The following is an 11,695-nucleotide window of genomic DNA, read 5'->3' as shown; positions in this document are numbered from 1 at the left end:
AAATGTCCACATCATGGCATTCCAAAATGGCAAGTGGTTCAATATTTCTATGAGAGCCTATTTGACATTCATAAAGACATAGTCGATACATCATGTGGAGGATCATATTTTGGAAAACATGAGGATGACATATGGCATCTCTTTGAGAAAATGAGCAAAAACTCTTTACAAAAATATTATACTTCTCATTTTGACCATAATTCAAAAGAAAAGAAGAGAGGCTTGCAAGTATGTCAAATAGAGAATCCATTAGAAATTGTAGCCGAGGTTAAGACTCTCTCTTAAAAACTTGATCAATTCTTGTTGAGTCAAAAACCAGTTATAAAGTCACCTTCTTTTCATCATACTGCTCATCTAAGTGAGCCATGCATAACATGTTCAAGTGTTTTACATACCACTTTCGCTTGTCCCCATGGACATGCATTCAATGAGCACTTTGAATAAGTCAATGCTACATTCGCTTACCCTTACTCAAGTGCATATGTTCCAATGTGGAATGAAAATTTGAATTTCCATCAAGCTAAAAAATTTCAAGGCAAATATATTCCACCTCATAAAAGGGAAGGAGGTTCCCAAGGATTTGTTTCTTTTTCATCTCATCAAAGATCCAATCACTTTTCACATCCTCAAATATATGATTCGCAAATTTGCTCTTATTATCCTCATGCGCTTTCTAGCAATTCTACATTTGAAGATAAGGTTTTGGTGGCCTTGGGTAGCTTAGAAAGGAATACCAACTTGTTGCATTCCCACTCTCAATCCATATTAAAGCTAGAATCCCAAATTGGGACCATAGCTAATGCATTGAATGCAAGAGAAATTGGGAAATTACCTAGTCAACCCGAGAGGAATCCAAAAGTCCAATTTTGTGTGGAAGCAAACCCTACATCGGGGTGTTCTTCCCAACCTCAAGTGCAAGCCATCACCACCTTAAGAAGTGGTAAGCAAGTGGACAATAGGGTTGAACTACCAAAGGAAGATAGTGAATCGGTGCAACTTAAAGTTGTCACCCATCCAATTCCCAATTCCACTCCTACTTTCTTAAATGAAAATGTTCCTAACCAAAATTCTCAATTATCTCCATCATCTCCCTAAATTGCAAAGTCTCATGAGCCAAAAGCTCCGTTCCCTTATGCTCTAAAAGAAACTTCGCCTTATGGGAGGTAAGAAGGGAAAATACATGATATGATGAAAGTTTTTAAGCAAGTAAACATCAAACTTCCTCTTTTGGATGCCATTAAGAAAATTCCACCTTATGCAAAATTCTTGAAAGATCTTTGCACACAAAAGAGGAAAAGTAAGGGACCAAGCCCTAAAAAAGTGTTTCTCACGGAGCAAGTGAGCTCCATTATTCAACAAAACACTCCACCTAAGTTCAAAGATCCTGGTGCTCCGACCATCTCATGTGTGATTGGGAACCATGAAGTTCGTAAAGCTCTTCTTGACTTAGGTGCAAGTGTTAATTTGATTCCTTACTCCGTGTATGTCCAACTAGGTTTGAATGAGTTGAAGCCAACCTCGGTGGTGCTTCAATTGGCAGATAGATCCATCAAAACACATCGGGGCATGGTTGAGGACATCCTCATCAAAGTTGATAAGTTCTACTTCCCAGTTGATTTTGTAGTTCTTAATACTTAACCGGTTGCCAACCCCACTAATCACATCCCAATCATCTTGGGAAGACCATTCCTTGCCACTGTAAATGCAACAATCAATTGTAGATCCGGGGTTATGGACCTTTCGTTTGGAAACATGATGGTCAAGCTTAATGTTTTTAACTTAAGTCGACATCCCGTGGATGAAGACGAGTGTTGTCTTGTAGATGTGTTGGATGAGATTGTTGAGGGATCAATTCCTACCATGGTCATGAAACAACCAATTGAGGATAACCTTTCATCTCTTCTATCCGATAATCCTCTTGCTTCTTGTCTTCTTGAACTGTATGGAAATTGTGGGTTTGATGATGAAAAATTAATGGATGAAGTAAGCAATCTCATGGAATCTGTTGCAAGCTTAGATTTTCTATCTTGAAAAACTCTAATAGAATCTCTTCCTCCACTCTCTAGCACTCTACCGGTCTCATTTTTCGTTTCTCCACCAACTCTTGAGCTTAAAACTCTACCTTCCAATCTTAAGTATGCATTCTTAGGACCAAAAGAGACTCTTCCAGTTATCATTTCTTCAAATCTTGAAAAAGACCAAGAAGATGCTCTTTTAAATGTGCTTAAAGAAAATAAGGAAGCTATATGATGGAGTGTGGCAGATCTTAAGGGAATTGACCCTTCTATTTGTATGCATCGCATACTTATGGAAGATAATGCAAAACCCTTTTGGGATGCTCAAAGGCGACTTAACCCCAACATGAAAGAGGTAGTAAAAAAGGAAGTTGTCAAACTCTTAGATGCAAGAATCATTTACCCAATCTTCGATAGCAAATGGGTGAGTCCAACTCAAGTAGTTCCCAAGAAATCGGGGATTACCGTGGTTGAGAATGCAAAGGGTGAGGAAATCTCTAAGCGTATCACCAATTCATGGCATGTATGCATTGATTACCTTAAATTAAATGCTGCCACTAGAAAAGATCACTTCCCTTTGCCATTCATTGATCAAATTCTCGAAAAATTGGCCGAACAACAGTACTATTGCTTCCTTGATGGCTATTCGGGGTACAACCAAGTAGCCCTTGACCCATTGGACCAAGAGAAAACCACCTTTACTTGTCCATTCGGCACATTTGCTTATAGACGGATGCCTTTTGGTTTGTGCAATGCCCCCGCCACATTCCAAAGGTGTATGATATTAATTTTCTCGGACATAGTGGAAGACTATCTAGAAGTGTTCATGGATGATTTTTCTGTCTTTGGGTCTTCATTTGATGTATGCCTCAAAAATTTGGATCTAGTGCTTAAGAGATGTCGTGAAACAAACCTTATTCTTAGTTGAGAAAAGAGCCATTTTATGGTTTAAGAGGGTATTGTTTTGGGTCACGCCATCTCAAAGAGAGGGATTGAGGTAGATAAAGTGAAAGTGGAGCTTATTGCTGAATTGCCACCACCTTCAATGGTGAGAAAGGTTCGCTCCTTTCTAGGTCATGCCAGCTTTTATCGCCGATTCATAAAAGACTTTAGCAAAATTACTCGACCCTTGTGCAATCTCCTTGCCAATGAAACTCCTTTTGTCTTTGATCAAGCATCCCTAGATGCTTTTCATAAATTGCGTGATTTATTGTCTTCTGCTCCTATCATGCAACCTCCCAATTGGTCATTGCCATTCGAAATTATGTGTGATGCTTCTGATTATGCCATGAGAGTGGTTTTGGGCCAAAGAGTAGGAAAGCTTCTTTGTGCCATCTACTATGCAAGTAAAACTTTCTCGGGAGCTCAATTGAATTACTTGCCGTAGTGTATGCTCTTGATAAATTTCGATCCTATCTTTTAGGCTCTAAGGTGGTTGTTTACTCCGATCATGCTGCCTTGAGACATCTTTTGACAAAGAGAGAAACAAAACCTAGACTGATTAGAAGGATTTTGCTTCTTCAGGAATTCAATTTTGAAATCAAGGACAAGAAAGGCACCAAGAATGTGGTTGCCGATCATCTCTCTAGGTTATCAATAGAACCTTTCCCTAGTCCACCAATTCGTGATTCTTTTCCGGATGAACAACTTTTCCAAGTTTCTAATGGACAAATGCCCTGGTTTACCGACATTGTGAATTATTTGGCAATTGGCAAACTTCCAACTTCGTGGTCAAAGAACGAAAAGAATCATTTCTTTGCCAACATCCGGAATTACTATTGGGAAGATCTTGTCTTGTACCGTTATTGTCCGGATCAAATTGTGAGGAAATGCATTTCGGAGAGCGAAATTCCAAGTGTCCTTGTGTTTTGTCATACACTTGCATGTAGTGGGCATTTTAGTGCAAAGAAGACCGCCTTGAAGGTTCTTCAAAGTGGGCTCTTGTGGCCCACTATCCATAGAGATGCCTATAATTTTTGCATGTCATGTGAAAGATGTCAAAAGATGGGTTCAATGTCGAAAAAAGATATGATGCCTTTGACCAACATTCTTGTTGTAGAAATTTTTTACGTATGGGGCATTGATTTTATGGGTCTATTTCCTATGTCCTATGGTTTTCAATACATTCTTCTTGCCGTTGATTATGTCTCTAAGTGGGTGGAAGCATGTGCTACCAAAACAAATGACCACTCCGTGGTTATTCAATTCATCAAGTCCAATATCTTTGCTCTTTTTGGTAAGCCTAGGGCTATGATAAGTGACGGAGGAAAGTATTTTTGTAATCAATTCCTAAGGTATTTATTTCTTAAGTACTCCGTTACTTATAAAGTGGCCACTCCTTACCATCCTCAAACAAGTGGGCAAGTAGAAGTGTCTAACCGGGAAATTAAGCGTATTCAGAAGATGGTTAACACCACCCGGAAAGATTGGTCACAAAAGTTAAATGATGTTTTGTGGGCTTACCGGATGGCATATAAGACTCCCATTGGCATGTCTCCCTATAGACTTGTATATGGAAAGCCTTGCCATTTTCCGGTTGAGTTGGAACATAAAGCCTTGTAAGTGGTTAAGAAGCTTAATCTTGACCTTAATAAGGCCAGAGAGAACCGGTTGTTACAATTGAGTGAGTTGGAGGAGTTGAGACATAATGGTTATGACAATGCCAAACTCTACAAAGAAAGAACTAAAGCCTTTCATGATAAGCATATTGTGAAGAAGTCTTTCGAACCCAGTCAAAAAGTTTGGTTCTTCAACTCTAGACTTAAACTCTTTCCGGGGAAGTTGAGAACCAAATGGGAGGGTCCTATGAAGTCATCTCTGTTACACCGCATGGGGCGGTTGAAATTCAAAATTTGAAAAAGGGGAACATTTTTAAAGTTAATGGACAGAGACTAAAACCCTACATTGAGGGACAGGTCTTCCAAAGACATTTGGAAGTTGCACATCTAATAGACCCTGTATATGAAGATATCTAGGGATGCAATGCAAATGGAAGAATTTTTGTCTGTTCGATCGATCTCAAGAAAAGTTTGATCGATCGAACATCATGCCTGCATTCAACACTTAGAAAATTTTGGACCTGCATCCACCTGCATCCAAATCACCTCTCTGTCCTATCGATCAGATTTTTTCTCTAAATTGATCAAAAGTTCCTAGATTGATCCAAACTTCAAGTTCGATCGATCTTCAATTCCAACACTTAGAAAAATTTTGAGCCTGCATCCACCTGCATCCAAAGACCTCTCTGTCTCATCGTTCGAACTTTTCTATAGGTTCATGTATATTCGATCGATTGAAAGATCTTTTGAGATCGATCTGCCTAGATCGATCTGAGAATTTTTGGTTTGACCTTTTTCTTCCCTTTTTGAATTTCAAGCTTATCTATTCAAAGCAACTTTATGTCTAGCTAGAGATGTTAAACTTAGCAATCATTGTTCATACTTTCTTGAATTCCATTTTGTTTCAAAAAAAAAAAAAAAAAAAATCTCTTGTGCCCTTATGTGTAGTCATGCTACTTTTCTATCGGGCTTGATCTCATATCTCTATTTCACCTTGTGCTACATTTCCTTAGAATGCATGATTTGATTATTCTTATCCCATTTGATATTTGATGTGAGTTTGCTAGTGTGGTTATTCAAGAAGGTTGTTGATTCCAAGTTTGGGGGAGACGTCTTTCGAATTAGATTGCTATCGGGCTTCATGTCTACATCACTACGGTATACTCTTTCTATTTTTTTCATTGTTCTCATTGCACATTGAGGATAATGTGCGGTTTAAGTTTGGGGGTAAGGTGTTTTTACTGCATTCTACTTAAGTTAAACTTTAAATACATGATTGAGATTGGAGATCCATTCTAGCTATGATTTTGATCTTTTGAGAACTATATTGCTTAAAATTTAAAAATTGCTTGACTTGAGAGTTTAATACTCTTTTTATGCCTTGCGGATGCCATTTATGAGTAAATTTTTCGAAAGATTGATATCTTGCTTGCACTTGTGGTCCACATCATCCTAATTTTGTGATTGTTTTGAGATTCACTCTAGTCTTCTACACTAGCACAGGCGCACACTAGCATTCGTTTGTGGGGTACATGCTTTGTTGATTATTGAATTGGTTATATCCCAATTGAGCTAGTAGTGCATTGGAAGCTTTCATTCTTGATAAGGGTGGATAACAACCCCTTTTCACTAAGTAGCCGGGATTCTAGCCTCATCAAACACTGAATTTCTCGCACCGAAAAGTGGAGGGCCCAAACTCTAGGTTAATAATTGAACTTGAAAAAAAAAAAAAAAAAAAAGAAAAGAAAAGAAAAGCAAAGAAGTTGCAAAAGTAATAAAAAGTGAGGACTTCTCCTAAAAGGTGAGAAGTGGGAAATGATTAGATGGAGGTTGTCTTGATTTGTAGCCTAGTTAATTTGAGCTTGTAAGTCCGTAGGGGTGTTTAAAGGCCTAATGCCCTAAAGCCGTCTGGTTTGGGAATAGATCAACACATTGCACCATGCTTCCATCTTTGATCCTATAATATATATATATATATATATATATATATATATATATATATATATATATATATATATATATGCATATATATATCGAGTGAAAAGAATAAGCGCACCTAGAACAATAAAGCTTTAATAAAAGGTCCACTTTTTGTCTTGATAATCAGTACTAAATTTGAACGCCTAATGCCCTAAAGCCGTCTGGTTTGGGAGTCATTGACCTAACGCTCGAGCTCATGAATTGCTAAAAAGCTTAATAGATCAACACATTGCACTATGCTTCCATCTTTGATCCTATAAAATATATATATATATATATATATATATATATATATATATATATATATATCGAGTGAAAAGAATAAGCGCACCTAGAACGATAAAGCTTTAATAAAAGGTCCACTTTTTGTCTTGATAATCGGTACTAAATTTGTGTGCTAGTTTGAGGGTAAAGATGTGATTAATTCTTTAGTTGGCTTAGATAACAACATATTTGATGCCGGTCCATTCAAAAAGGATTCTAGAGTTGTTTTGATTTGTATGATTATTTTCTTGATGTGTGGAGGACCATATTTGCTTGCTTAATGTTGAAATTTTGGGAGATTGCTTGAAAATGTTTGAAAAATTGCATACTTGAGATAGTTTTCTCTCAATGCTTGATGTTTGTGCCTCTTTAGAAAGAATGAGCTTAATGTTTGTGGGCATCATTTTTGGAAACCCTCACGAGACTTCACTCGTCCACTGGGGGTAACCTAGGGGTTTAAAAGGCTTGTTGCATATGCTAAGGGCAATCGTGTTCCCTACGAAAGTGGCGTTATCCATTTATTACTTTCTAGTTCATAGTTTTATAGTTGTTCATTTCAATCTTTTACTTTGTAGTTCATGGCTAGGGACTAGCAATATTTAAGTTTGGGGGTGTGATGAGCGTTGAAAAGTGCGTATTTAAACCCATTAAGCTTAGGTATTCTAGAACCTTTATCTATCTTATTTTACCGTTTTGTATTGATTTCGTGTTATTTCCATTTTTAGGTACTTATCCCTAAAATAAGCTAACTCAATCAAATAAGAGCATAATTGAAGCACTTCTGGGATTAATCAAAGAAAGGAGCAAAGTAGAGCAAAAGGAAGCAAATGGTGGAATTTCAGCAACTTTGATCGATCTCATGAAAAGTTCGATCGATCCAACTTTCATCGATCTTAGCACTTCAAGATAGATCTGAGACATGTTTGTCCTTGTTCAAAGATCTCAAAAGTTCGATCGATCTAACTTCCTTCTTCGATCGATCGAACATTCTTGTCCTTATCCAAATGATTGATCTTATCCAGTTGTACCACCCTACCAACCACTTTTGTCCTTTTCCCAAAAATATCTTCAAAATATCTCAGATTTGTTTTTATCTAAAAAGGCGTTGCCATTGAGGATTGATCCAACTTCAGTTCGATAGATCTCAGCCATGTTCGATTGATCCAAGTCCAAGGTTCGATCGATCGAACTTTCTCCAGTGCGAAAAAGTTTAATTTCCAGCTCACAAAAGTTGTCCTTTATCCAATCATTGGGGAATATTTACTGTACGACCCCAGCTCATTTTGGGTGTCATTTGACCTACCTATATAAGGATAAGAATTACTTTTTGTAACATAGAACATAGAGGATCATATTGTATTATCTCATATCATACCATACCTTAGAAAACTCTTAGGGAGGAAGTAAAGAAGCGGAGGAGGCTAGAGACACCATTAGAGATTCGTCATCAACCAAGGAGCAAATTTCTTCCATGGAGCTTGCCCTTGAAGGTTGGAGGACATCATCTATGAGTGACTAGACATCCTCTTGGGGCTAGAGTTAGCCCTAAGCATGCTTTCTAATTCTTGATTTATGTATTTTTGAGGGGATTTGTATTGTGATTCATGTCTTGACACTTTTATATATATAGATTTTGTTTCTTCAATGATTTATATGGTTTAATGATTCCAATTGATCATTTCATTCTATCCATATGTCTATGTATGCTAGAATAGATGTTAATGTGTTTGTCTCTATTTCTTGTGTTATTGATACATGTCTATGTGTGTTGATGCTATAGATCTAATAATTGTCAAGACATAGTGCTTAATGTCATGTTCTTGTGGTTTATTTGATGGTTCATACTCATTGTTTGATGGATTGTGCCTCTCCCTTAGTTTAATTAGTTTAATTTCATGTCATTAACTTAGTTGTAGTGTAGTTGTTAAATGGGAGGACAATCCATGCTTGTTGTTGATGTTCCATACTTATGAAAAGCAAGTAACATGTATCTCTAACCTTGTGATGTGTTTGGATTGTGAGCTTAAAGAAAGGCTTAATTTGATATGTTGTGTTATCCACCATGTTGTTTAGATAATATATGCTTAATTCGTCATCCATGCTTGTTGAAACAACCACACACACAGACTATATTGCAATATATGTTCTTCCCCTCGTTAATCGTTCATTAAAGGTGTAGAAAAGCTATACTTAGTGGTGATCTCTAAACCCCAAGATCTCTCTCTATCTTTTATTCCCTCTATTGCATTATTACTTACTCTAGTTTAATTTGCATCTAGCATAATTCAACCAACCAACCATTATTTTGATCACTTGACCTACTAACCCTAAATTTGATTCCTTAAGCTAGTACGATAACTCAATCTCTTGGGATGATCCCTTCTCACTCATACTACATAGTATAGGTGTTAAGAGGTTTATAAATTTAAATTATGGTGCTCACTTGACACTAATTTCCAAACTCAAAGTTTTGTGCATTGTTTTGCGCGAACGCCCGGGAAGACACCACTTACTGACGAGTAAGTGTAGGCGGGTTCTGGTTGTTGTTCGTACTGCCTTGTCACTCTTTTCTTTTATCGTGTTCCAATGTTTCGTTGTCTTGGGATTCTCTCGGTGGTTGACATTGAGTTAACGTGCCGATTCGTATGAGGTATTGTCTCAGTTCGTGGTTTCACGTTATTCTAGTTGATTTTGAAATCTCTAGTCCTTCAGTGCTTTATGAGCTGTCATTGGTTTGACCTTTTGTTCGGTCCCTGTTTTGTTCTTTCCGGTATGTTCCGAATTTTAGGGACGAAATTCCTTTAAGGAGGGTAGGTTGTAATGACCCGGTCATTTTCCTCCCTTTCCTTTTTCTTGAAATTTTACGGATAAATTTTTTCCGTTTAATTTTCTTTTTCAAGTTCTGTTTTTTGTTATATCGTGTCATCTCGAGTGCTCAAAAATGGTTTCTGAGACTCTTTCGTTCGGATTAACAACTTCCTTTAAAGACCGAGTCATTTCCGTATTTTCACTTTCGGACACTATTCACTATTTCGTCCTTTTCCCTATTCTGTCTTATCTCCTTTTGTCAGTTTTTGGCATAACCTCACTTTTCGTGCTCGAAGTTAGTTTTTGACTTCACGTACCTTCATCTTGAGTGGTTTCCACGAAATACGTATCTTTACTTTTGTAAGAAAGTACTCTGGTTGCTCTCGGTGTCCATAGTGGCATGGATGCACAACTCTTCACAATCTTTTTCATTCTTGGGGTTTTTTTCGTAAATATCTTTTAAAGATATTTTATTTTAGGGGTTTTTAAGAAAATATTTTTGGAAGATATTTTCATTATGGGTCATTAGTGCAGTTAACCCTTTTTGGAGGGCCATTGTGCAATTAACGAAAATTATTGCAAAATACCTCGTCTGGAGCCTGGATCATCATACAGGATTCATTTTCATATTTCGTCGAGTCGTGTACTCTTAGAATTTCCTTCTGGCCATTTTTCTCCAGTTTCAGGGTTTTTGGCTTTAGTTGTCGCCGAACTTGTTCGGGGCATATCTCTCTACTCGGGACTCATTTTTCAACGCCGTTTTTTCTGTTATTCGTATTTTCTCATTTTAAATCTTTTTTGTTCACGGGGTTTTGCCATTTGAGCACGTCTGCTTAAAATCCACTTTTCCAGACCCGGCGGGACCCTTTCGGGGCGCTTTTAGGGTTTTTCTGTAAATAGGGGACTTAAAGAGAAAAAGTCAAAATTTTCTCATCTTCCTCCCTCTTTTGGCCGGCCCTCCATGGCAGCCATGGCTGCTGCCCTTCTTTCTTCTTTTCCAACCATTTCCCTTGAGTGAAATGTTGTCGTGCATTAGTATTTTGTGTTCGCCTTAACGACGCGCACCTTTCACCCTTGTTAGAACCCATTTCTGACCATTTTGTGAGTTGGGTTTGAAGTCAAGTTGTGATTTTCGTGGGGCTTCCTTGGGGGTTATGTTCATCGTGTTGTCCCCGACAAAACTTCGCGATTTCGTCGGATTCGGAATGGTTTTCATTTGGTGGCTTTTGATATTTTCATCTCAAATCGAGGTAGGGGGTGTTATAGTATATATTCTTATTATATTGTATGATTTTGATGCTATTACAACTCATTTACATGTTCTTGTATCAAATCTAGAAACCTTGATTAATTATTTCTTTGTGTAAGATTTAATTTCCCCGGTTACTCATAGCTTTGTTTAAACATGTACCATAATATTAAATTACCCCTTGACATGATCATTGACATTTATTAAATTTAGATCATTTGGATAAGTAACGAAGATTTTATTTAATATTTATCTTGAATAAAAGATTAATTCATGTCGCCTTAACTAGCTTGAAATAAATATGTGTTAGTATATTATATTAGGCCCTAGCATGCTCTTAACATAGGTGAATTCGAGAGTAATCGGAGATGTTTTAAAATATAGAGAATATTTAATTAATTGATTAATTAATTTATTCCATGTACACTATTCACTAGATTTGAATTCTGACTTGATATTATTGATGTGCATGCCATGTACTTTCATATATATTAAATCTAGAATATTTGGTTTGGTTTTGAAACCTTCCATTTAATTATTTTCTATTATTAAAGTTTAATACTCATAGTCGTACCTTGCATGGAATTCACTTGTAATAGGCTCTTAAATCAAGTTATGACATGTTTAATAATATACATTAAATTAAGATCATTTGGACCAATTTTAAAATCTAGAGATTTTAGTTAAATGAAATAATTAAAATCCATTCAATGGTTCTATACACTTGATTAAGTTTCTAACCTTGTATTCATGATTCCCTTGATGAGCTCCTTCACGTGTATCAAATTGAGAATAATCGGATAAGTTTTGAAGCTTATATT

Source organism: Cornus florida, unplaced genomic scaffold, assembly GCF_030987335.1.
Source record: "Cornus florida cultivar Cherokee Brave unplaced genomic scaffold, ASM3098733v1 CherokeeBrave_3.0.0_Hap2_Chr09, whole genome shotgun sequence".
Classification (NCBI taxonomy): domain Eukaryota; kingdom Viridiplantae; phylum Streptophyta; class Magnoliopsida; order Cornales; family Cornaceae; genus Cornus; species Cornus florida.
The sequence above is the reverse complement of the archived record's forward strand: the minus strand, read 5'-3'. Positions refer to the sequence as shown.